This window comes from Peromyscus eremicus, chromosome 7 (genome assembly GCF_949786415.1).
Source record: "Peromyscus eremicus chromosome 7, PerEre_H2_v1, whole genome shotgun sequence".
Classification (NCBI taxonomy): Eukaryota; Metazoa; Chordata; class Mammalia; order Rodentia; family Cricetidae; genus Peromyscus; species Peromyscus eremicus.
This window is the reverse complement of record NC_081422.1, coordinates 22,119,462-22,144,236: the sequence shown is the minus strand read 5'-3', so window position 1 is coordinate 22,144,236 and position 24,775 is coordinate 22,119,462. Positions and strand designations below refer to the sequence as shown.

At 43.9% G+C, this 24,775-nt stretch overlaps 1 long non-coding RNA gene across 1 annotated transcript; it reads left to right on the top strand.

Annotated features, from left to right (window-relative positions):
• The first annotated feature begins 1,259 nt into the window (after window positions 1-1,259).
• Window positions 1,260-23,769, top strand: LOC131914129 (uncharacterized). Its single transcript, XR_009380075.1, has 2 exons — window positions 1,260-1,337; window positions 21,952-23,769. It is a non-coding gene; the product is annotated as an uncharacterized LOC131914129 (long non-coding RNA).
• The last annotated feature ends 1,006 nt before the right edge of the window (window positions 23,770-24,775 follow it).

Below are 24,775 nucleotides of genomic sequence, written 5' to 3'. Positions count from 1 at the left end.
TGTATTATCACAGAAGGTGAATACATCTCTGGGTCTGGCAGGGACACAGGACACTTTGGGAAGGAGGTGAGCTTTACGTTGGGCACTCGAGCAGGGTGGCACTGACCACAATAAGGGGATGTTTTGAAGCTGGGAAGGTTGGGGTAAAAGCCAGAAGGCTTGGGACTGAACATTGAAACAGGAACAGAAGCCAGGAACTGCTTGAGGGACAGCACTCTGCCCACACTACTAAGACAACCTGGGTCAGAGGAGGTGCCTCTTCTCTGGGCAGGGGGGCGGGGGACAGGACCTGCTTACCGTCTCACCGCTATGCTGCAGGTGTCAGTGTGAGCCAAGAGCAGCTGAGAGCAGTGAACAGCAGAGCTCAGGGACCATGGGGTTTCTTCCCAAAGGACACACTTGGATTTCAGTTCATGGCATTTTCCTTGGGTTCTTTTTTATGACTGAGTTAACCAGGGCTCTGTGAAGCCTGAACCTTCTCAGCCAGTAAAAGGAGGCAGCTACCTACCCTTCCATACTCATGGAAGCAGCACTCTAAGTCCAGGGCAGAAAGCCCTGACAGCAAGAACCCTGGACTGCAGTAGTCTAGCCTAAGGGGATCAGTCTTCACTCCAGGATCTGTAAGATGCCCCAGAACAGCGCATAGTCACCATATGCAGGAGCATGCTTGTGTCTGTGAGCATGAGTCCAGTCTTCACCCCTTCCTTCATAACTCCCCTCCATTCCTAAATTGTGTCTCAAGGAACTTGCCCATAGCACAGGGAGACCAGCCCATGGTAATCTGTGAGGGAGCCATCCACACTTCTGATATCAGAGCACTTGGGGATTGATCCTGATTCTCTGATGCCTGGTAAGTCAGAATCAGAGTGAGGTTGGGTGAGTCCTTGCTGTATGTGGCAGCTGAGAATCACTGGAAACAGCTGTGTTTGGAAGTCCCGAGTCGGGCAGAAGAAGCTCTAGAACAGATAGAGAGCAACTCTGGGTCAGTCTGTGAGAGTGCTAAGGGCAGTGTTGATGGCCTTATTCACACTGCCTCTCCTAACTCTTCACTACATTGAGAATGGGCTAGCCTGCCCACTCTTCCTCTGAGGGCAACTCACATGCCTAAATTGGGTGCTGACAATTTGAGGCCCCTGGGCTGTGGACAAAGCTAGGGTGTGAGAGTGTGTACACATGTGAGCCCACATCTATGCACTTATCACACTGAAGGCCAATTTCCCAGAAAAGCACATTTATTCTATTTGTCATTCTCTACCACAGGTCAACCTCTTGAAGGTGCCACACCATTGTCGGTGACACTTCTAATCTGCTTGACATTCTGCTTGGTCTTTGGGGCAGTAAGTGGTATTGCCTACCCTACAGGAAGGGCAATGGGAGAACAAACGTGATTGAAAATGGTAGCACCCATCTTGAAGAAGGGCTAACTGGATTGTCATAGAGTGGTATGGAGGAATGCTGGGAAAATGGGCTTTCTGGGGGTGAATGTTGATCATTGCTGAGCACTCACTGGGGGCCTTGCAATAAGATAAACGGAACACTAAGAACTCCAGGCTTGGGAGAGCACACGTTTCTGTGAGAATGGCTAACCCCAGGTGCATACACAGATAGATTGGTGGATGTCAACAGGGGTGATACTCTAGAGGGAAATGGAACAGGCCTGGGCTGCAAAGTCACCTAGACACATGCAGAGAGGTGTCCCAGCAAGAGCCGAGTGAGTCAAGCTTAGATGAGAGTGGAAGAAAGCCCCTGAATACTGGAGAAAGGGGCTTCTAGGCAAATCCTAAAGCCCTGAACACATCCAGTTGTTTCTAGGTGCCTGGAGGCCAGTGGTGTGGGGGATACAAGAAGTACTCAGAGGCTGTTTGCCAAAAAGCACAGGCTGCTCATTTGTGCCCACTGGGTAAATAAAAGCAGAGAGGAGCCTGACATCTCTGCCTTCATTTTGTGCTGGTCTTCTTCACACTGAGTCAGAGTACTGTTCACTCTGCAGGTACGCATGCTACTCATTCAACCTGAAAAGCAGTAATACTGAAGAAAATGTAAGACATTTCATCTCGCACCAAGGCTGAAGGCACGAGGAGTGCCTGAGGTATCTGTCGGCACTTGGAACATGCTGTCTCTCTCCACACCCCGAAGGTTGCTGAAGGTCCGCAGTCCTTGCCTACAGTCATCTTGTGCTGCTAACATTCTTTCCCGGGGAGAAGTGTAGGCAACATCACCCCCTTGTCCTAGGGTCCCAAGAACAAACTGAGACACAAGTCCACTAAAGTTCACTCTGGGGAATGAATGAGCTTATTGGGCTTCCTCATGCAGAACAGGTGAGGGCTTACTTACAGGGGTGTGGGCATTCCTCCTCCAACTCTCTAACCAGCTGCACTTGAAAGCCTTACACAGGGGTGAGGCTTGACACATAGCAGGGGGACCCTGTGCTGGTTTCTCCAGGGTTCTATATGCTTTAGCACTTCTCCTAGGCCACATGCAAAGTTGCCTCTTGATAGGGAACAGCTAGATTCTTAGGGGATAATCTTGTACCCTACCCTGCCCTTCTATGCAGGGATGACCTTGGATGACCTTTTATAATGGGGTCACAGCTGAATTTTCTGAGATAGTGGTTGCTTGGCTCAGAGGATAGTCACTGTCTTAGGGTTTTATTGCTTTGAAGAGATACCATGATCATGGCAACTCTTATAAACAAAAACATTTAATTGGGGCTGGCTTACAGTTCAGCAGTTTAGTCCATTATCATCATGGTGGAAAACATGGCAGCATACAGGCAGACATGTGCTGGAGAGGTAGCTGAGCATTCTCTGTCTTGATCTACAGGCAGCAGAAGGAGATTGTATCACACTGGGCTTAACTTGAGCATATAAGACATCCAAGCCTACCTCCACAGTGACATACTTCCTCCAACAAGGCCACACCTACTCCAACAAGGCCACACCTGCTAATAGTGCCCCTCCCTATGACCCAAGCATTCAAGCACATGAGTCTATGTGGGTCATTCCTATTCAAACCACTGCAGTCACTCACAGCACTTTGCATTTAAAGAACAGCAGAGCCTCACAGACTGATGTGATCACATTCTAATGCTAGCACCCAAGCAGAAACAATTGTCTCATGGGAACCACATTGCCTCTTCAAGAAGTCAGGACTTCTTCAGGCTACCTTACAGAGTAGAAAGGAGATAACGACCAACCAGACCACACTTTGATAAAGATTGTTTACCTAAGTTTACCTTTTGGCCTCTGCCCCAATTCTTTCCTTACCTTAACCTTATGTTGGTATCCTGAAGATGTGCTTGGGGTCACTGAACCTTTTTTGTTTTCTTCCCAACATGGCCACATTGCTTTAATTTCCTTCACTGTCCCTTAGTATTACTCTTATGCTTAATTTGTATATTGGGATGGGTGGACAAGCTTATCTGAGGCTTGAGCCTAAATACTCAACATTATGCTGTAGGGAAGCTCCCACTCCCTATGCCCAGTCTGAGATCCACAGAGGTTGCCTGGGGTTATGAGAGGAAGAGCACAGAAGATATATGTTTTCTTTCTTGCCTTCTTCAAGTCTCCAGTTCTGACTCCAAGCTAAGATAGAACCAAGTCTCATCCTGGTGTTCTATAGGTACACTGAAGGGGTGGACTCACAGGATTTTTGACTATGGTGAAATGTGGGATATGCTTGTAGTTTGTTCCAGTTGAAAGCAGCACAGCTGGCCAAGCTATTTAAAAGTGAGAAAGAAATTAGTGGAAGAAAATAGACTTATTCGGGACCAGGGAGACATGAGACTCTTTTTGATGATGTAAGGACTTTTGAATCTCTCATTGGTCTCAAAGAATTCCTGGTGAGACAATGGACAGGGGGTTCCTTGCAGGCAGGCTTTCTCTTCAGAGCCCTGTGGTTTCTTCTCTTATGGAAGATCTGAATCAGACATGATATTTTTCCATAATTCAATTCATGTGACACACCCAGGAAAAGCATTGCAGAGGCCTCTCCTTAAAAGGGAGGACATCACGTGAAAGAGATGTGTCCTTGAAGATTAAGGAAGGTGTGCTGACAAGGTGGCTCAGGGGGTAAAGATGATTGGAATACAAGCTGGGCAACCTGGGTTTGACCCTTGAGACCTGTGTAAAGATAGAAGGATAGAACTGGCTCCTCATAGACATCCTTTGACCCCAACACATGAGCTGTGGTGTGTACACACACACACACACACACACACACACACACACACACACATACCCTAATAAACAACTTTTAAAAGATTTAGGAAGAGCACCAGAGACAAAGGTTGCTGTGGAATAATGCTTTTGTACACTGGTTTAATAAAATGCTGATTGGCCAGTAGTCAGACAGGAAGTACAGGCGAGATAAGCAGACAAGGAGAATTCTGGGAAGAGGAAGGCTGAGTGAGGAGACACCAGCCCACCATCCAGGGAGCAGCATGTAATGGCACATAGGTAAAGCCTCAGAAAATGTGGCGACATAGAGATGAACAGAAATGGACTGAGTTTAAGTGTAAGAGCTAGTCATTACAAAGCCTGAGCTAATGGCTAAACAGTTGTAATATAAGCCTCTGTGTGTTTACTTGGGTCTGAGCAGCTGCAGACCAGGTGGGACACAGAAAAACTTCAGCTACAAAAGATAATCTACTTCTTTACATGGTGACAAACCCAGGGATTTGACTGAATGGATGGGGGTGGCAGGAGGGAGGAGGTTGACTCACAGCCAGAGAACTTGGCTTGGTGCCTCAGCTCTATTACTCACCAGCTGTAAACCTTGATCAACCCTCAATTAGCCTCTCTAAGCCCCAGATTTCTCCAAGACAAAGTGTGAATCCTATCAAGGTGTTTGAGCTTGAACTTGTAATTCCAGATTTTGGAAGCTGAGGCAGGAGAATTACTCTGATTTTGAGCCCAGCATGAGCAGGGATATGAAGTAAGTTCCGGGACGGCCTGAGCTGCAAGTGATAAACTGGCATAAAAAATTAGATTATAACACCCACCTCCTTAACTTCCTTTAAAGACTACATGGTGATCATGGGGCTGGAGAGATAGTTCAGCAGTTAAAAGCACTTGCTGCTCTTATAGAAGTTGGGAATTTGGTTCCCAGAACCCACATCTGGCAGCCCACAACTTTTGTAACTCCAGCTCCAGGGGATCTGATGCCCTCTTCTGGCCTCTGTGGACACTGGCATACATGTGCAAACACTCACTTGCATACATGCACATAGATATAAATAGAAGCACAGATTGTTTTAAAACTAAGTCTTGGTGATCAAATTGTGAATGAGAAAATTGCCTCAGACATTCTGAGAGCAGGCTGATTTAACTGCTAATGTTAATCTAAATTCTCCTTAGTTTAGTTACAGCTCTTTCTAATTTCCAGATTGGAAAAGACTGGAAATTTCTTTTTTAGCTATTCCAGTAAAAAAGAAATGTGTCTTCCTCCTTAATGTGACTTTAAAGGATTTGGAAGAATAATTTTTACAGAAAAATTAGTGTAATAATATAAAGTGTGCCTTTAACACGTTTTCCCGACTTCTCTCATGTTACTCTTCCATATAATGATGGTGCAGTAAGTTTGTCAAAACCAACAGCAACTCTACTGCATTACAAGGAACTAAGTCCTGGACTATATTTAAATTTTGTCAGTTCTCATGGATGTCCTTTTTGGGCCAAAGGGACTAAACCAGGATCATACAGGTATTTAGAACTAACTGAAATTTAAGGGTAAAAGCTTTGCTAAATCTAGGCTCAGACACCTGTCCTTATATGCCAGGAAAAGCAATGAGAAAAGTAAAAAATCAAGAGAAGGGATTGGATCAATGCATTGGATAGGGGAACAGTTAAGGGGGCCCAGTCACACCAAGTTCATCTTTGGAGTACTGCCACCAGCCTTGGAGTTATGTAAAGGATGCATATGTACAGTTATGTCCGGGAGGAAGGACCAGAGCTCTGTGCGATGAAGCAGTCATATTCAGGGTGTGGTCAGGCTGACCATCGTCTCAGTTCTGACTCTGTTCGGTGGTCTCAAGATGTCCTTGATGCCTGAAGGACAAGCTGGTTCTCAGGAGACAGTTCTGTCTGCTCTGGGGTTCAGCCTGCACATCATGGATCACTATTCTCACCTGTGGAGATCAGCCTGCACCTTGAGAGTCTGTTGTTCCTGTTGCCTAAGGCTAGGACAAGAGAACTTCAGGCACCTTTGAGGGTCCAGAACAGGACAGTGTAAAGAGCTGCCAGAAGCTTCAGTTATGCTTATCTCCTTAACTGGAGAGAGGAATGCAGTCAGCTAGGTGTCTACCTTCTCTAGACAGGCATTCCTTAAGTAATTAAGTGCCTCTATGCAGGGGTAAGCTGGTGATCCAACATTAAAGAAACAGACTGCCAAGGAAAGCAGAGCTGGCAGGCTTCCATTCTGCCTTTAGCGACCTCATAGGCCTGCCCAGGTGAAAAGTTAATGCCTCTTAACCAAGTCGCTGTTTGCAGATGCTGTTCTTTTACAGAGAGAGTGGAGCCTGGGGAGAAGGCCTGGGTGCTGACTGCTGAGCGTAGGCATGTTGAAGATGCTCACAAGGGATCAAAGTGGAGTCTATGTTCAGCCTTATTTTTAGGTCTAAGAGATGGAGTTTAAGAGAAGAAAGAAATTTTTACTTGTTTAGGCTGGGTAACAAAAGATCCATCTTTTATAAGAGCCATCAAGGCCTTGCCTTGGACGGATGGTTAGAGGCAGCTGGTAAAACTTCTTTGCTTGGAGAACATCTGCATGAGATGGAGAGTAATGTCCTTAGAAGCAGGAGAAGGGGTAACTCACTGCCCAAACCATATATGGACTTTAGATTCCACTGACAATCCAAGCAGGCAAATAGGCATACAGAATGGATTGTCATGGGGATGAGACAGGGACTCACTATGTAGTCCAGGCCGGCCTTGAACTTTCCCTCTTCCACCCTCCTATCCCCATCTCTGAGTACCAAAATTACAGGGAAACATTACCATGCTCACTTTACAAGTCCTTTGATGTTTAGGAAGCCAGAACTATTCAGAAGCCAGCTTTCTCAAAAAGAGAACTTGGGGCTCAACGTGCAGAGAAAAAATATGCAGGTTGAAACTGTGTGTCTTACACACAGATCTTTGACTTGTGGTTTTTCATGAGGTTGAGAAGTGGGGCTGGTGTGGGGAGCCTTTTCTTAACTGGCTTGGCTTCCGTCCTAGCAGTGGCTCTGACTGGAGCCATTTTGCTCCCTCTTGCCAACTTAACTTTTCCTGGCATCTAAGCTGTAGGGAGCTTATCTCTCAGCGTCAACTTTTTCAAAATGCTTTTTATGCAAATCACAAGCTTCTGGACGATTCTCTGAAGGCTTAGGAATCAGGGAACCCCCTTAGGCTTCCATGTCTCCATCTCAGAGCCCTGGCCCCAGCCGTTCTGGAGGAAACTCCCTGGTTGTCTGCTGGGACAGGCTTCTCTCACCTTCCTGTTTCTGTACATTGGGAAGGAGCTGGAGGTGACACTTCTCAAGCAAAGCAGGAGAGTCAATGTTTAGTTTATCCCAACAGTGTACTTACTGGCAGCAACAACCCAATTGGTGACATTATGGAGGCTGGAAGGTGGAAGAAAGACCCAGGTGTGGCAGATTCCAGTGTGTCAGGCAAGGGCAGAGGCTAGAGTTTTTGCTGTGGGTCTGTCTTTCTTTCTTTCTTTCTTTTTTTTTTTTTTTTTACAAGAGAGGTACAATTTTAGATGATCAAATAGTTCATTTCAGTGATTCCAGCAAAGAGTGGAAGATGAATTGAAGGAAATATTGGAGATGACATTCATGAATTGAATGGAGAAAAGTTCTCATTCTCTGAGATTCTATAACTGCATGATTTTTGTTCAAATGACAGGAGCTGAAGTAGGTAATTCATACTCTGGGTGTGTCAGGTTCAACCTTGCTTCATACAACTCTGTATGTGAACTAGGAAAATCTGTACTATTGAACAGCACCAGGTGCATGCAGTCCATTCCTCTGCCCCCAGGAAGTAGCAGTAAAGAAACTCATTGACTCTCATTGTTAGAGACAGTTAGCTGTTCCCATGATCTCAGCTGCTGTGCAAAATCATTGATTATTAAAAGACCATCTAAGATTTGAATAACACTTTTGGTTGAATATAGACATTGTTTCTTACCCCTAGAGATACTGGCAAATAGGTTGGGGGCCAATAATACAGCTATATAAATCTCTGTAAAAGAGCCAAAGGGTGAAGACTGGGACCTATTCTGCTATCTAAATTCCTCCTGCTACAATGCCGTATGGTATCACCAAAGCTGCAGCCATACTTTCCGGGCATGGTCCTATGTCTCTGTCATCTCTAGCCCTCTCACCTCTTACTGCTCTGAAGCTGTCAAATGGCAGAGGTCTGGTCCTAAAGGAACGCAGGGAATGAGAGACAAAGAAAGCTGCAGGGGATGAAGTACTGAGGAGAAGACCAGAGCAATATGGGGCTTAGGGGTGCCCCAGTCTTGGCGTTGTATAACTCAGATGTGAGGAAATGAGTTGATTCAAAGCAGGTCTGTATTACCTCAAGGTGAAGCCATTCTAGTTTGTCTGATACATGTCGCCTCATGATGGACAAGAGTAGCCTGTGTGTTGAGAGCATTGTTCCTGACCTAAGTGTCTTCCAAAGCACCCGATCACTCCGCCCATATATTCCGGGCATGACTAGCTTCAAATGTTTCAATTTTTGCCTAAGAAAGCCTCTTTTTCAGTCATGTAAATTAAAGCGTAGAGAGCTACAAGAGTTGATTTTGAGAGACCGGCAGGGGTGGCGGGGGAGCCTGATACATCAATTTTGACAAGTTGTAAGCTCAAACCTAAAGATCTCATTGGAAAAACCAAACCAAACAAACAAAGCCCCCCTGCCCCAAAATAACTCATTGAAGGATTTTTGAGTACCAAGTTATTCAAATATAGGTTTCTGATGTTTCAAGACACTTCATTTCAAGAACGGATGCATGCAAATTCAACACTTAGCTCTAATAATTTGGAAAAGCAATTTTTTTGCTTTTAACTGCTCATAAGATTAGCAATCACCTCACCCAAAGTAAGATTATGCATTTCTTTTACACATTTGTCTTTTCAGATGTTATTCTGTATTTTATTAATATTCATTGTAGCAAAGGTTGTGTACTGTCACCCAAGGCTCTGCCTCTACACCCTGTGAATTGCCACCACAGAGCACATTCTGAAACTGCTCTGGTCCCTGGTGACCTACTGTCACCTATGAGAACATCCACAGCTGTCAATGTCACTTCTTACAGCTCTAGCTCTGAAGGGAGCTGCAGACTCTGGTATCATGAGCAGGTGCAGAGGTACAGCGTTTCTGGGTTAGTCCCAGAGGACTTTCCTCACCACCTTGAGGACACAGCTCATAGCACTGTGCATGTGTCCAGGGCACTTGGGTTTTGTCACTTATTGCTTGTCCTGAAATCCAGGCTCTGGACCTTCCCCACAGCCCTGTCTACTACATCAGGGTCTTCCCATGAGCTGTTGTTGGATGAGCACTCTTTGTTCTTCTTCTTTCCAGCCTAGGACTAGGTATTTTAGGGGTGAGTAGAGAGCGCTGCCATCCTTCATTCCTTCATGTTCCTTCCCAGCCTGGGAGAGGGGCAAAAATGCTGCAAGGGTCCAGTGCCTTCCACATATTGTTTGCACATGTCATTGCAGATAGTAAAGATGTAATATTGCCTGTGAATCATGGGCAGAGTGACATCTTTGCCCATGCCACCTTGCTAGGTATCATCAGTGACATGAGTGTGCCAACAACAGCCATTCACTCAATGAACACATTACTGAGCCTGTGTCCCAGATGTGGAGAGACCACTATAAAAGGAGAGATTTTTTTAATCTCATGCTCCATACACCCCATTACAGTGTCACTCTCTGGTCCAATCACTTACCAATACTCACTCATCTAGTGACACACACACACACACACACACACACACACACACACACACACACACCATACACAACACCCACCCAATCACTTGCACTCATGCATACACATACACAGTTATACCCCTTTACACCTACCTAGTGACACATTATATGTGCTGCACACAACCTCAGAAGTACACTCATCATAAAGTCTTATTAATATGGTCACATTCAAACAGTCACACCCTCATACATATATATTTAGTAACATTCCTATTCACTCAGACAGCTCTTACTAATACAGTCACATCCTTACCCACATCTCATGCATATCTTTAATAAAACACCCATAACCATGCCCTTCCTCACTGTTTCTTCCTCCTTGTGCCCAGAGTCTCTGAGGAAGCTGTGGTAAGGATAATGGATAAGTACACACATATTCCATGACCTCAGGGGAACCAGGGCTTACTCCTAGCCTAGCGGTAGTATGCCTAGAGAGAGTATCCCATGTATAGGGCTGCTGAGGCTGTGGCAGAGGTTCTGTGTAAAGATGGGCTCTTGAGTTTCCCTTTGGTATTTGTTTTCTGGTGGCACACATGTTTAGAGATGGGCATACTTCTCCAGACTTTGATGGTGTCTTTGAAAGACAGAAAGGCCTTCTTTCTCATTCCTGACTCACTTCTGCTTGATGGTGAAGGAATGAGGATTAACCTTTGAAAAAGGCTGAGAGGGTTGAGGAAAATGGGGGCAGTGGGGTTTTGTTTTTCCTGGAGTTGGGGGTTTTCTTCATGTCTTTTGTCATCTGAGCATGCGGGGTCCCAATGTTGCTTCCATCCAGGGAACCAGTGAGCCGAGGGTAGGCCTTACTTAGCTGGGCCAGGACTCCATGAACAGAGCACTCCCTGAATGCCAAGTTTATTTTCTTTCTGTGGGACCATGGAAGTAAATGCCAGTATCAAGAACCATAGGCTAGTGGTTTCTCTTCAGAGCTGAGTTGGACAAGACTGAGGATGTGGGGCATTTTGGTAGCTTGGATTTTGAGTGGGAAGAAAATGACCTTTCTCTTCAGTTTAGGAGAGGTGGGGATGGGGCAGTGCATTCTGTTGGCTGGAGGCCATATTATTTGAAAGATGAGAAGAGGCTGGGGCACCAGGATGAGGGTGAGCAGGACATCTGTGTCCTGAATGTCAGTTGGTCTCTGAAAGGGAAGCAGGCTGTAAGGCAGCCATTATCTTGTATATAGGTGAACCACTGCAGGATCTCAAGGACAAGGACTGCCCGGGACTGCCAAGGTTCAGAATCAAACCTTCTTGAATTTAGAGTTCTTGGGTCCCATGTCTCCAAGTAGATTTGCAAGGGTAAGGTCTGTAGAAAGCCCAGAATCACTTCCTCTTCCTCTTGATGTGCCTACCTCCTGCCTCAGCCAAGGGAGAAGAAAAGTGTTGCCAAATGCCTCCTATGTGGCAGGCTATATACAAATAAATCAGTTAGTGACCTTTATGCCCATTTCACAGAGGACAATATTGAGGCCTGGAGTCTTCCTGGGTTCACTCAGCTAAGCAGAGCAGCTGGAACTCAAGCACATGTCTTTGCTTTCTTGATGAACTCTGCCTTGCCTGCTTTGTGACCAATGATGATCAACAGGAAAAGAACTTCCCAGCCCTCCATACATGCCTTGTGCTGTGAATCCTGTCAGTTGACTGTTCTGCCTCAGCTACACTGGCTCAGGAGCATCCTTTTTCCCTTCTGTGAGAAAGATGAAAGCATAACACTCTCTTGAATCTCCATAATGTATCATGGACTCACTGAGGTGCTCTGAGATCATCTTATTTTGACACCCCAGAGATTCTTTGGCTTCCGAAAGCTGTGGTTAGTTGACCTTGGTCAACTTGTTCAGGATCAAGCATTGGTAAGAGAGCAAGACTGAGACTCCTAAAAGCCTGTGCTCTTACCACCATGCTCAATTTCTGCTGTGCCACTATCCCGACCCTCAGGCTGCTTCCCTGACTCCCTGAAGCTTCTCTATTGGCCTTTGAGACTTTTGGGTTTCCGTTCAGCATTTGGGAACTGCCAGGGAGGAGCCTGGCCAAGAAGTGTAGGCGGACATTCAGTAGCTCTAAGTCTGATGACCTTGGGCTGGACACAGAGGAGTATCTGTAGAGCAGACAGGAGCCTGTCCCTAGGCAGTAGGCTAAATCTTTATATCCTTATCTTTGTCAGCTGTCCAGCTGTCAGTGGCAAGCCAGGACAGGAGCCATCAGCTTGAGCATCTGAAACTAGATGTTCAGCTGCTTGGGGACCTCATTAGCCAGTGCTTTCAGAGCACGCTAGATTCTGTGAGCTGCAGGCACTCCCAGCAAGCCATGGTTTGGGGAGAAGACACAGCCCTCTGTGGGAAGTGCTGGTCTTTTATCTCCTGCACAAGGGCCTTTGGCTCCTCTAAAAGCCAGGGAAGAAGCAGCAAGGATTAATCATCCACAAACTCATTGGATAACAAAAGGTATCCAGGGATCACTGAGCAGGTTTTACAGGGCATCCAAGAGCTTACAGTCTGCATTTGGGACTGCATTAACAGGGATTGGAACAAGGTCTGAGCTAGGCTCCCAAAGCCCACTCAGATGGGTGTTCTGGAGACAACAGCACAGGGGATTTGAGGAGGAAAAAGGAGAGAAGTGAAGCAGTGAAAATGTTAGTATCAGGCAGGAGGAGACATAGTCAGACATGAGTACAGTTTCACTGTCTAAAGCTCCCATCTTGGCAAGTGTGAGTCACTTTCTTCGCTTTATAAGTGCAACGGACCAAGTGCTCATTGTCCCCAAATCATATGCTAAGTCACTAACCTGCATTGTGCTGGTAGGAGGAGGCCTTGCAAGGTGACTAAGGTTTAGATCCCCCCTGCCCCCCAAGATGAGACTAGCATCTTTACAACAAAAGAAGGGAGAGCAGAGCTCCCTCTCTGTGCTGAGTGCGGGCACAGTGAGAGGGGGCCACCTGCATGTCAGGCAGAACTGAATAGCGGGGCACCTTGATCCTGGATTCCTTTGCCCCTGAACTGTGAGGAATATTTGTTGTTTTAGTCACCCAGTGGATGGAATTTTGTTAGAGCAGTCAGAGAATATTAAGCCAATCTACATGAATATGGAAGCCTGACAATGCAAGATCACAAAGCACACAGTCATAAAGCAGGCTCCTAGTGAGTTCTTGGTCTCAGAGTCCATGTGGCCTGGATGCCCTGGAGCAGGCCTTGCCTGTGGTTAGTTTTTGTTTAAATCAGGTCTAGATGGCACGTGATGCCTAGCACAAGGTGAGTGCTGTGTGACTGAGGTTGTACTGCATTGTTTAGGACAATGGTTCTCAACCTCCCTAATGCTGTGACCCTTTAATAGAGTTCCTCATGTTGTGGTGACCGCAACAATAAAATTATTTCATTGCCACATCATAATTGTAATTTTGTACTGTTATGAAATGTAATGAAAATATCTGATATGCAGGATATCTTATATGTGAGCCCCAAGGGGTCGGAACCACAGGTTGAGAATCGCTGGTTTAGGGAATAGAGACTAAAAACCACCTGCAAATATTCAGTTCAGATGTGATTTTTTTCTTTAGAATATTTTTTTAATTTAGTTTTTAGAAGGTCTTACTATGTAGCCCAGGCTACCTTCCAACTCTAGGTCCTTCTGCTTCAGGTTTCTAAGTACTAGGATCTCAAATGTATGCCACTGCTCCTGACACTTTAGGATATTTCCAATCCAATATTATTTGAATCCATGCAACTGGATCCTGCAGGATTGAGAAGCAACTGGGCTTCTCGCCAAGTTGGACATGCCAAAGCATTAGTGGCCCCAGAGAGGTTGTTCTTGTCTTCAACTTGAAGGAACTGGAGAATATAAGGCGTACCCCATGGACAGGGTAAGCAGCTGACAGAAAGAAGCAGAAGGAAGGATTGTCACAGGTGAAGTGTCAGCTGGGCACAAGGATGGTCAGCAGACAAACCGTTGTAGACTCTGTACCCTGTGAGCCCTCTGATACCTATACTTACCAGGCCTTGGTCTCCAGTGAACCAGTGGCGGCTGTCCTGTGGTTGTGGTGGGGAAATCTATCCTCAGGGAGCCATAGAGTCACAGTGGGATCAAGCTCAACCTGAGGCTGAGTTCAGCCATGCCCTCCTACCTACGGCTTTCTCTTGGATAAGGTAGACGTTGTACTCTCCACATTTCTTCATGTGTCTGGAGAGTCATAGGTTGTAGTCTATGGTAACACCACAGCATCATTCTCTCTGCTCCTCCTAGTCTCCGCAAGGAAGGAGAGCGGAGTGGGGAGCCATGGATTTGAGCTGGTGAGGATCTGGCATACACTTTGTTGTTGTGTTCCTCTGAGTTTTGTTCTCTGAAGCTAGCAAAAGAAAATCCATTGTGCTTGGTGGAATTTTACACAGAGGACTTGGGATGGATGTGGGGATCCAGTTCTGTGCTTGCTTGCAAACTACAACCACACACTAGATTTCCTCATGATGTGTCAGGATGAGCCCATCTTTCCCTCTGTAAGAACAAGCAGGGATGACTCAGGCTGTAGACAAAGTGGTCCGGACTCTGGGATCTGAAGGAGGCACAGACTGGCCAGCCGGGAATGGCTTTTCTCTGAACCCTGAGGATAGAAACTATTCTGACATCTCAGGCAATGTTCGGGTGATGAACAGAGCACCGGTTTGCCTCTGCCCAGCCCACTTTCTCCTTGTCTTTACCCTGGGAGTGTCGGAGCACAGGATCCAGGGTGAAGAGGGACCACTGAGCAGCCATGAGGTCATGAGAGAGAACAGCACAGTGGTGGGGACTGCCGCCTGCAACTTCTTGCTAGTCTGGCGTGCTGACGATGTCCTTTAATGTCTATACAGCTCACTAAAATGGACCTGCACATCCCCAAGTGAAGTACCAAAATCAAGGTCCACTGAGCCACAGGCTTTTAGTATTCAGTCCTCTTCCCTCCACTCCTAGCCAGCCATGCTTGTTTAGGGAGAAAGGAAGGCAGAATTTGAGGCCAAGTAGGTAAACTGCGTTTAGTGAAGTGTGTCAAATCCCATACAATCTGGACCCTTATCTACCTAGCTTTGGTTCAACTCCCAAAATGGCATTGCCACTGACAGTGTCCCAAACGGCAGTCTGGGCTCAGCTCAGGCTGGACTCAGAAGGCTGGCTGGCAGGTAGATAAAAGTGCACTGAGCGTTCCTTGGGAAGTGCCAAGAAGAGTCACTTCCCTTATCTCGCCTACCTCTGGCAAATGGGGCATCTAGCTCCCTATTATAACATACCTGTAACACATATCAAAGCCCCCATGATAGCTCCAAGGTGTACTGGCTCGCACAACTCCCCGCCCCCAACCCTGCAGCTACTGGCTCTCTTTAAAACCAGCAAGGTTTTCCCCACTGTTTTGCTATCTGCTCCATCCCCCAAGGGGTAGCTATGGCAACTTTGGACTCCTTCAAACACCTCTGGCTATTCTCTTTCTACCACCTAGGAGTTTGCCATGTGGCAATTTCATATTTTCAACAAACTTCTTCCCATCCATGGAGTGGCCTAGTATGGTGGATTGATTCCCTATGCCCTTGCTTACAATCTGCTTAGCTTTGGGCTCCTATCATGTGACTTACAGAAGTCCAAGCATTATCCATTGTACAGCAAAGCCTCATGTGACTTATAGATAATCCATTCATCTATTTTTCAAAAAGGAAGCTTCATACATGTCCTGTTTCCTGGAAAGAAGACCACATGAGCCAATGATGGGAGCATTTCTGAGCTCCCAGATTGGCAACCACTGACTAGTTGGGGTTGGGTAGCTCCTGAGAAAATGACCATACTGACACCTACAGATCAGAAGCTGCTATGGTTAACTAATCACCAGTCCCTTAATTCTATCTGGTCTGACTAGCCAATCCAGCATTTTCCCACCCTGAAGGACAGGCTCCCTCCATAGGAAAGCCTCTCCCCACCCTTGCACCCACCCCACCACAGCTATACCAGCAGGTGAGTCCACCATGGAGCAATTGTCCAAGAACTGTGATGTCGGCCTTGCCTGAGGCCATGCTCAGACAGAGAGCCACTGGCTCCATGCATGTGGAGCAAGAAGAAAATATTACTGAGGCTCTCTGGGCCTGTGCTTCTGAGAAGGGTGGAATGGGCATTCAGGAGGATCTCCAGGCCACAGTGCTCAGCAGTAGCTCTGCCTCTGCATGACATAATTGTTGGAGAGGGCCAAAGCAGCTCAGGGGACTATGGATTCAGGGTCTCATGGGCTCAGGGCTAAAGCATAAAATAAAAGCTTACACTTCCCACCCACCCTGGGGGTTGGAGTCAAGCTTCCTGATAGTTGATTTTTTTTCTATGAAGTGGGAAATGAGGATCAATACCAGTTGGCTACATCTTGATGGCTTTATTAGGAGTTCTTAAAAAGTGAAGTTACAGTGTCTTGACTCAAATGAAGACTGGGTAGTTTCCACCCTGGGGGACTCTCCTCAACATACTCTCCTAGAACTGTGGGTGGAGATTTGCTGCTCAAAGCTTGTATGTCCCAACATGAGAATCCACACTGCATGCCATTGCAGGAGTGGGCTGCTCCCCCATGTAGCTCATAGCCCTCTTGGAGTGATGGTGTGGCATTAATTATTATTAATTGGTTATACCAGAGAGCTGGGTGAAGCCCTGAACTGAGCACTCAGTGGAAGTGTGCTCCTGGCCTCTCTACTCTTCTTCCCCAGTGGAGAACATTCTGGCTCTTCTAGATAAGGACAAGTTGCATGGTGTGAGAGGACAGAGCCAGGGGGGCCTCTGCTTGTCTGCAGCTCCCTATGAATCAGTAATACAGAGAGTTCAAGTCATTCAGATCTATCTCACTTTGATAGACTTACTTCTTGGAGGTGCTGACTTTGAGGCATGATAGATATGTGGTCCCCAATCAAGATGAGAAGAAGTGGACCCAAAAGGGTGAGAAGATGCCATTTACTCTCAGCCCCAGGTACTCCAGGCACAGCCTTTCAAAGAGAGAAAGCATCACTTAAGATACAAAGTACACATTCTCTCGGATCAGAAATAGTGAGTGGCCTTCACAGCGACTGAGGTGGGACCCTTGAGGGAAATGGGGCACAGAAGAAAAGCTGAGAACCAGCTCACCTGTGACTTTTTTCTCCTCCATGAGGCCGGTGACTGAATAAGATGCAAACCCTGTTCTTCTCACTGGCCCTAGACAAAGTGCAGTCCATTAGCACTTTCTGTAAATAGGGCACAGCCTATGTGTTGGATGCCCCGTGAATCATAACTGGCCATGTGTGGATATGGGACACTCAAAAAATGGTTCAGGATACCGAGAGGCTGTCTTCTAAAATGTAACTAATTGTAATAAATTTGAATAGCACAATGAGTAGTAGAGGCCATATTGAGCAGCACAGATCTAATCTTTCTTTAGAGTAGAGTAGGAAGGAACCAGCCAGAATAGTTGGCTGTGTGACTTTTTATCCAGTAACATGGTTTGAATAAGAATGTCCCCCACAGGCTCACGTATTTGGTCACTTTATTCCCAGTTGTTAGCGCTGTTTAGGGAGGTTTAGGAGGTGCAGCCTTGCTGGAGAAGTTTATAACTGGGGTCAGGTTTGAGGTTTGAGAGTGTATACCCTGCTCTATTTCAAGTATGGGTTCTCTGCTTGGTGTTTGCTATTGAGACATGATCTCTCAGTTTCTGCTTCTGCCGTAGTTTCTGCCGCTTGCTGCCTTGCCTCCCGAACACAGTGGACTCTTACCCTCTTCAATCATAAGCCCCAATAAAAGCTCTCCTTCTATAAGTTGCCACAATCATGGCATTTTATCACAAAACAGAAAAGTAACTGATACACTTAGTATGGGCCAGCCAGGCCCACCCCAGCCTGGCCACAGACACTCTATGGCTTCCAGAAAGTGTCTTACCCTCATACTGCCACAGCTTTTTTCCATGTGCAGGAAGAGCTGCTGAGTTCCTACACACACAGAAGTGTAAACACCTGAATAAACAGCGCTTCGATCAAAACACAGACATGACCAGAATTTCACCAGCTCCTCTGTATTCTCCGTTATAGCCTCTACCTACAGATAACTCCTACTTAGGGTCTCACAATGAATGATGATAAATTTAGGGCTGGGTTGAGGCTCAGTTTTAGGGTGCTTGCCTAGAATGTGTGAGGCCCTGGGTTATTCTATCCACCACCCTAACTCACATCAACCCCCTCAAAACAAATAAGCAAACAACAACAACAACAACTCATTAGTTTTGTTCCTGTTTGGATATAATATAAATGAATCGTGTGTTTGGGGGAAACATTCCACCCTGGTTATTCGGGTTCAGCATCCTGCTTGTTAGGTTTATCTACCCTGTTCTGTGTAGTTAGTTACATTTAGTTCATTCTTGTTGCTGTCCCAGGTCTTGTGTGGGAATACATTCTACTTTATTTACTAGTGTTTCTGCTGATGTGTACCTGGGACGTTTCTGGTCAGAGGCGTATGGTTGAAGCTTCTATAAGCCTTTGCTCACCTGTCTCTAGGGAAGAGCCATGCTGGCTGCTCCAAGGGCAAAGAGACACTCTTAAGAAGAGATGGTCAGGAGAAACAAGGTGACAGCGAGGAGTCTGTCCCTGTGCTTTAGAACTCTCTCCAGATCCATGAATATGCATGCGGAAGGTATGCAAATGCGTGCTTTGGTAAATGCTGCCAAATAATTTTGCAAAATGGCTTTGCTAATTTACACATTCATCAGTAGTGTGTGAAAGATCTGGATGTTCCATTAAACAGCACTGTGTATTTTTGATAATTTTAATTTTAGCAATTCTGAAGCATAGATAGATTTAACATATTTTGGGTGCAATTATATATGCTCACATATCCATGGTGATGGTATTGGTCAGGGGGTTTACAGAACTCATAGGATGTGTAAACCAATATGTACCTGTATCCATATCTGTATTTGTATTCATATCTGTGTCTGTATCTATCTGTACTTGTATCTGTACCTGTATCTGTATCTGTGTCTGTGTCTCTATTTGTATCTGTGTCTGTATCTCTCTGTATCTGTGAGGGGGAGAGGAGACACACACACACACACACACACACACACACACACACATACACACACAGAGAGAGATAGAGAGACAGAGAGAGAGAGAGAGAGAGAGAGAGAGAGAGAGAGAGAGAGAGAGAGAGAGAGAAAGTTACATGGAATTGACATGTATTTGTTGGAGCCTCAGTTTTTCTCTTACAGCCGTCAACTAATTGGGTGAGGGCCATCTACAGTTTGGAAGATGTTCCACTTTAAGTTCTCTGATTTCAACATTACTATCACCTAAAAAGTCTCTTCGCAGAAAACTGGTACCAACCAAATATCTTGGTAGCATGGGTTAGGCAAGTTCACTCCTAAGTCGTATCATCACAATAGAAGTGGACCGTCCTGTCAAAGAGTAGTAGCCATGTGGCTGTCAGTTACTTCCTCTTGTATGGCTGTTAGTTTTCTGCTTGGCTTGGTATTTTTGTTGTTCTTGTTGGTTTTGTTTTTCTTCTGATTCTTTGGAGACTCTTTCTAGATTCTGGATATAGTGTCTTTGTAAGATACATATGTGTTCCAGACATCTTCTTCATTCTGTTGTATGTATTTTGAATTTAAAATTTAAAATAATCCGTATATTTTCATGACTATAAATTTTTCCTAATAATTACCTACTACAAATTCACAAATATGCTGTTCTATCTAAAGGTCTGTGTTCTTAACTTTGACATTTATATCTACCACTTTAACCCCTCTCAGTGGATCTGTAGTATAGGCTTTGCTGTAGCCTTTGGTTGCCTCTTAGAACTTCCAGTTATGACCATGTTGCTGAAGATATCACACACTTTGCACACAGGAGTTGGAAGATTTGAATTGAAACTGACATGGAAGCCTTTTTCTGTAGGACTAGCTACCATATCACCTGTAGTATGCAGCATGCTAAGGTAGAAAATCAATGAAAAGTCCTACCCATGTATAAAGTCTATGAACAACAACAAATGACTGACATAGAGATACCCAAGGGTGCAATAGTGGCACTTACATTTTGGGGTATCCAATGGTCATCTAATTATACTTAAGGTCTGATCAATAGGAGGGAGTTCATGCCTAGTACTGTAAACCTAGCCAACTACAAGTGGCTGTCAAAGTCATGGGTCCTAAAGGAGAACTGCTAATATCATATCCTAAATCAGTATAATTCCCAACTTCATTCCAAATATATATCATTATATCCGCTGATAAGCATAGCTCTCCCCATCAAAGAATCTTCTTTTTTCAGTAGAGGGAGACCATCACAGAAATCCACAACTGGTTAAAAAAAAAATTCAGAAAACAATTGACTGTGGGGTATCTATACCCAATTGATGCATCAACAACACAACCCTATACCTAAGGCTGAGGGGACATTGTGGAAGAGGGGGCAAAAGATAGAAAGATCCAGAGGACCAGGATGTCTGCTGCAAAATAGTATCTTCTGTGTATAACAGGAAAGATGCACTCACGAATTCTCAACAATATAGTTGAGCATAATAACAGCATAAATAACACCTGTGCAATGACAACATCAGTCGACATGCCAGTGTGAATGGGGAAATCTCACAAGACCCCATCTCTACTTGAAGAGCTACAGTTAGTGGATGCTAAGAGAGGAGGAAATCAGTCTTCTTCATGGATGAGCCCCCCGATAGGTTATCTAGTTGCAGGTGGTTATGCTTAAACACAGACAAATAAAAACAACACTAAATGGACTCAGCAGGTTATATATATATATATATATATATATATATATATATATATATATATATATGGAACAATAATAGTTAAAAAAGAGATCATGAAATTGAGGTAGGGAAGGGCAGGGGAGGAGTTGGAATGAGAGAATACGAAGTGGAAATAATGTAAATACAGTACTAATGCAAGAAGTTCTCAAAAAATAATAAATATTAAAAGAATAATTGGAAAATGACTTCTCTGTATTTTATGAGAGAGTCTATTTTTGAAGAAAATGAGCAGTAATACCACCATAACTGAGGGATGGGAAGAGGAGTTGTGATTATTGACTTAATTACTTTTAAAAAAGATTTATTACTATTATTATTATTATTATTATTATTATTATTATTATTATTATTGTTATTATTATTTGTGCATGCATGTACTTGAGATGCCTACAGATGCCAGAAGAGAATGTTAGATCACCTGGATGGAGATACAGGAAATTGTGAGCTGCCCAAATAGGTACTGGGAACCAAACTCTGGTCCTCTGTAAGAGCAGTACACGCTTTTAACTGCTCAGTGATCTCTCCAGTACCAACTTAGTTACTTTTATTTACATTACTCCATTTAGATTTTAATGTGTATTATATTTTCCCTTTCATTTTTTTAGTAGAATGGATCTTTGAATACAGTTTTAATAATTAATAAATTTACTCATAGTCACCCTCTTTATTGGATAAGACTTTGAGAGCTAAGTACCTCCTTTTATATTTGTGATATTAAAATTTTATATAAAAATATAAAATTGAAATATGAAAATTTATATGTATGCTATATTTGCTTCACAAGTCTAGTGTTCACACTTTTCTTAATCATCTCATGTTTGTTTTCTTAGTCTTAACTCACTACCTTTTTATCTTCTGAAAGCAAGGCTTTAAAAGTTGATTTTCATGCTTTCTTTTAAATACACAAGTTTATGATGATAAAATTTTCTCAGTGTTTATTTAGCTATACCACATAAGTTTGCTGTGTCATATCTTCATTTCCATCCAGGTCATAATTTCAGTTTTGAGTCTTTTCTTATGATATGTGTCATGTAGAACCATATTTACATTTTTTCTGCCATTGGTAATATTTGTTTATCTTTTGTTATTCAGTTCTTTCTTCAGGCCCCACCCTTCTCTACTACCAAACATTCAGCTTCTAGAGGTAGGGGTGTCATTTGGGGAGTAGCTCATCATTCTCCATTTCTCTTCCCCAAGGATTCTAACACAGTGATTTTGCCTGTGTAGAGAAGAAGCTGTAAAACAGATAGCTCATTTCTTCCCAGTGGAACTGAGCTCACATCAACAGGAAAGAGACATAAAGCCTCCAGGCCTCCTGGGGAACACTGGAGGTTACGGTGGAAGTAGCTGGAAGGAGTTTTGATCATCTACTGAGGACACAGTCTCAACTGTGGGCCAGTCAGTGTGAAGGGGAGCAACAGAGCAAGCATTCTCTCGGGGCAGAACCAGCATCAAAAACGGATTTCAGAAGCTCCTTCACAGTGACTATGATTCGATTAGTTTACAAAGTAGTGGGTATGTCAGCTGGTGGCAGAGGACAACAGGGCCCTCAATCTGTTAGTGAAGCTTAATGGCTTAACAGTGGTCGGGGTTGGGTAAAAGACAGAGAGAAGAAGAGTGAGGAAGAGGGAGAGGAGAACAAAAGTGAGCCTCTTTCTCCTGATGCCACTGTTGTCTCAGAGTGAGTTCCACCACACCCGACATGCTGTCTCCTCAAGGACATCAAAAGAGGCTTAACATCACTCAGGGAAAACATTCCCAGTTCAAAGAAATAAAGCAGATAAAGGAAACTTCAGACTAGGAGTTGGACTCCCAGTAAAGATATTTTTCAAAAATGATGGAAAAAATTATGCTGTAAGAAACAAAATCTAAAAGAATTGTTGCTTAACAAACTCACAAAAAACACCCACCAAAGGATATTCTTAAGGCTTGAAATATACTATCCAGGATGCTAATTCAAATCTACATTAAAATTCAGAGAACAAATGTAAAGGTAATTACACACACACACACACACACACACACACACACACATACACACACACTACACACTACACAGCCCTGAACAGTTTGAGTGCATGGTTTCCTTTATTCTTTTCATAGCTAATTTCAAAATCAATTGTGCAAAAGACTCAATTTAGGAGAGTCAGGGATGAGATGGTTCTCTGAGGTAGAAGGAATGCTATGACAACTGTTCTCCAAAACAAATACCTTAGAAGACAGACAGTTCCTAGAATGGAGAAACTATCCACATCAATGGCAGAAGAAACAGTCTGCAGAGACCTCTAACTAGGGAGTAGACTGAAACAGAAGTCATCATTATTCTCGTCATCCTCATCATTGTCATTAGCCCACAAAAATCCCATGCCCGGTTGACCACTGCTGAAGTCTACAAATATTAAAATAAGGATTATTACCAAATTTTTACAATGTCTTCTAACAGAAGAGAACAGAATACTTCACAGCTTATTTTGTGGGAGAGTATTATTCTGATGTCAAAACCAGGCAAAGGCATCACAGGAAAAATGCACGTCAACGTCATAAAAATCCAAAAGACAATAAATGCAGCAATACATAAAATGTTACACAATGTGGAATTTATCCCAGGTCTGCAAGGTGTCTCCAAATTTCTATATCAGAAAACAGATAAAATCCAAATCAGATGGTCACCTCAATATATTTGCAAAAATATATATGAAAAATAACACATTTTACTGTTAAAAATAGTAAGTCTACAGCAACAATAAAACACTAGACTAGAAGTAGATGGCACATCCTTAACCCCATAAAGCAACCAAAAGCAACAACCAAATAAACACAAACCAGCAGAACCACACAGCAACACTATGGAAATTAGATATGGAGGGTCGATAGCTAAAGTCATGGGATTTCTGATGATGGAGTTGAAATACTCTAGAACCGATTTGGGTTATAAGTTCACATTATTCTGAGTGAAAACACTGGATACTTTAAATGGGTGAATTGTGTAGAATAAAAGCTGCTTGTGAAACAATATTTTGATAGTATTATCCTTTTCTGATTTTGCCTGGCACATGGGTGCATGTGTGTGAGCAAATGTGTGATGTGTCTGAGTGTGATGTGTGAATGTGTGTGAATGAACATGTATTGAGAACATGTGTACGTGTTTGAGTGTGATGTGTGGCTGTATTTGTGTGTGTGAATGTGTGATATGTGTGTGAGAGTACATATGTGTAGGGTTGAACTGCATGTCTCTCAAGGTCCTCTTACTTTTAATTTCTCTTTGTCCTTAACTGTTCAAGTGTGCATTTTGCAAATAAAGTTGTTTTGTTAAACTGTTCTGATGTGGTATGTCAAGTGATGGATTGTTCCAGTTACAATTCGTGTAATTACTAATGTACTAGGGTTTACCTCAGCCATCTTAGTATTTTCTCACTTATCTCAGTCATTTTTGTTTCTATTTTTTTTCCTCCTTGATCTCTCTTTTTTCAGGATGAAATGATTTCAACTTGTTTCCATTATTGAAATTTTGTTCCAATTTTAGCACTCTAGTAGCTGATTTTACATATTCCAATAAAATTGAATTTTGTGTCTTATCACCCCCCTGCAACTCAAGAAGTCGTGAGAGATTTTTCTGTAATTACCATCTGTTTTTCTGTTTACTGTTTTATTTTTCCTGTTCATATATCATGGCCTCTTAAGTCAGTACTAGAATATCTGCTTTCAGCAATAAAACAGTTAAACTGTCAACCTTTCATATTTAGGAATGCATTTACCCTTGTCTCCCACATTTATGTGTGTCTACCTAGGACCTTTTTCTTCCTTTTGAAACATTTTCTAAAATTTCCTTCAAAAGGATCTGCCAGGGACAAAACCTGCTTCTTTTTTGTCGGGGAACGTCTCCATTTTCTTCTCGTTTTAAAGACTGTAGTTGTGGAGGGCCAGTTTTTATTTGCAGTTCTTTAACTCAGCAGTTCCTTTGTCTCTGGGCTTTCACATGTTTCTTTCAATATTGCCTTTTATTCTTGAGCCATTATGATTA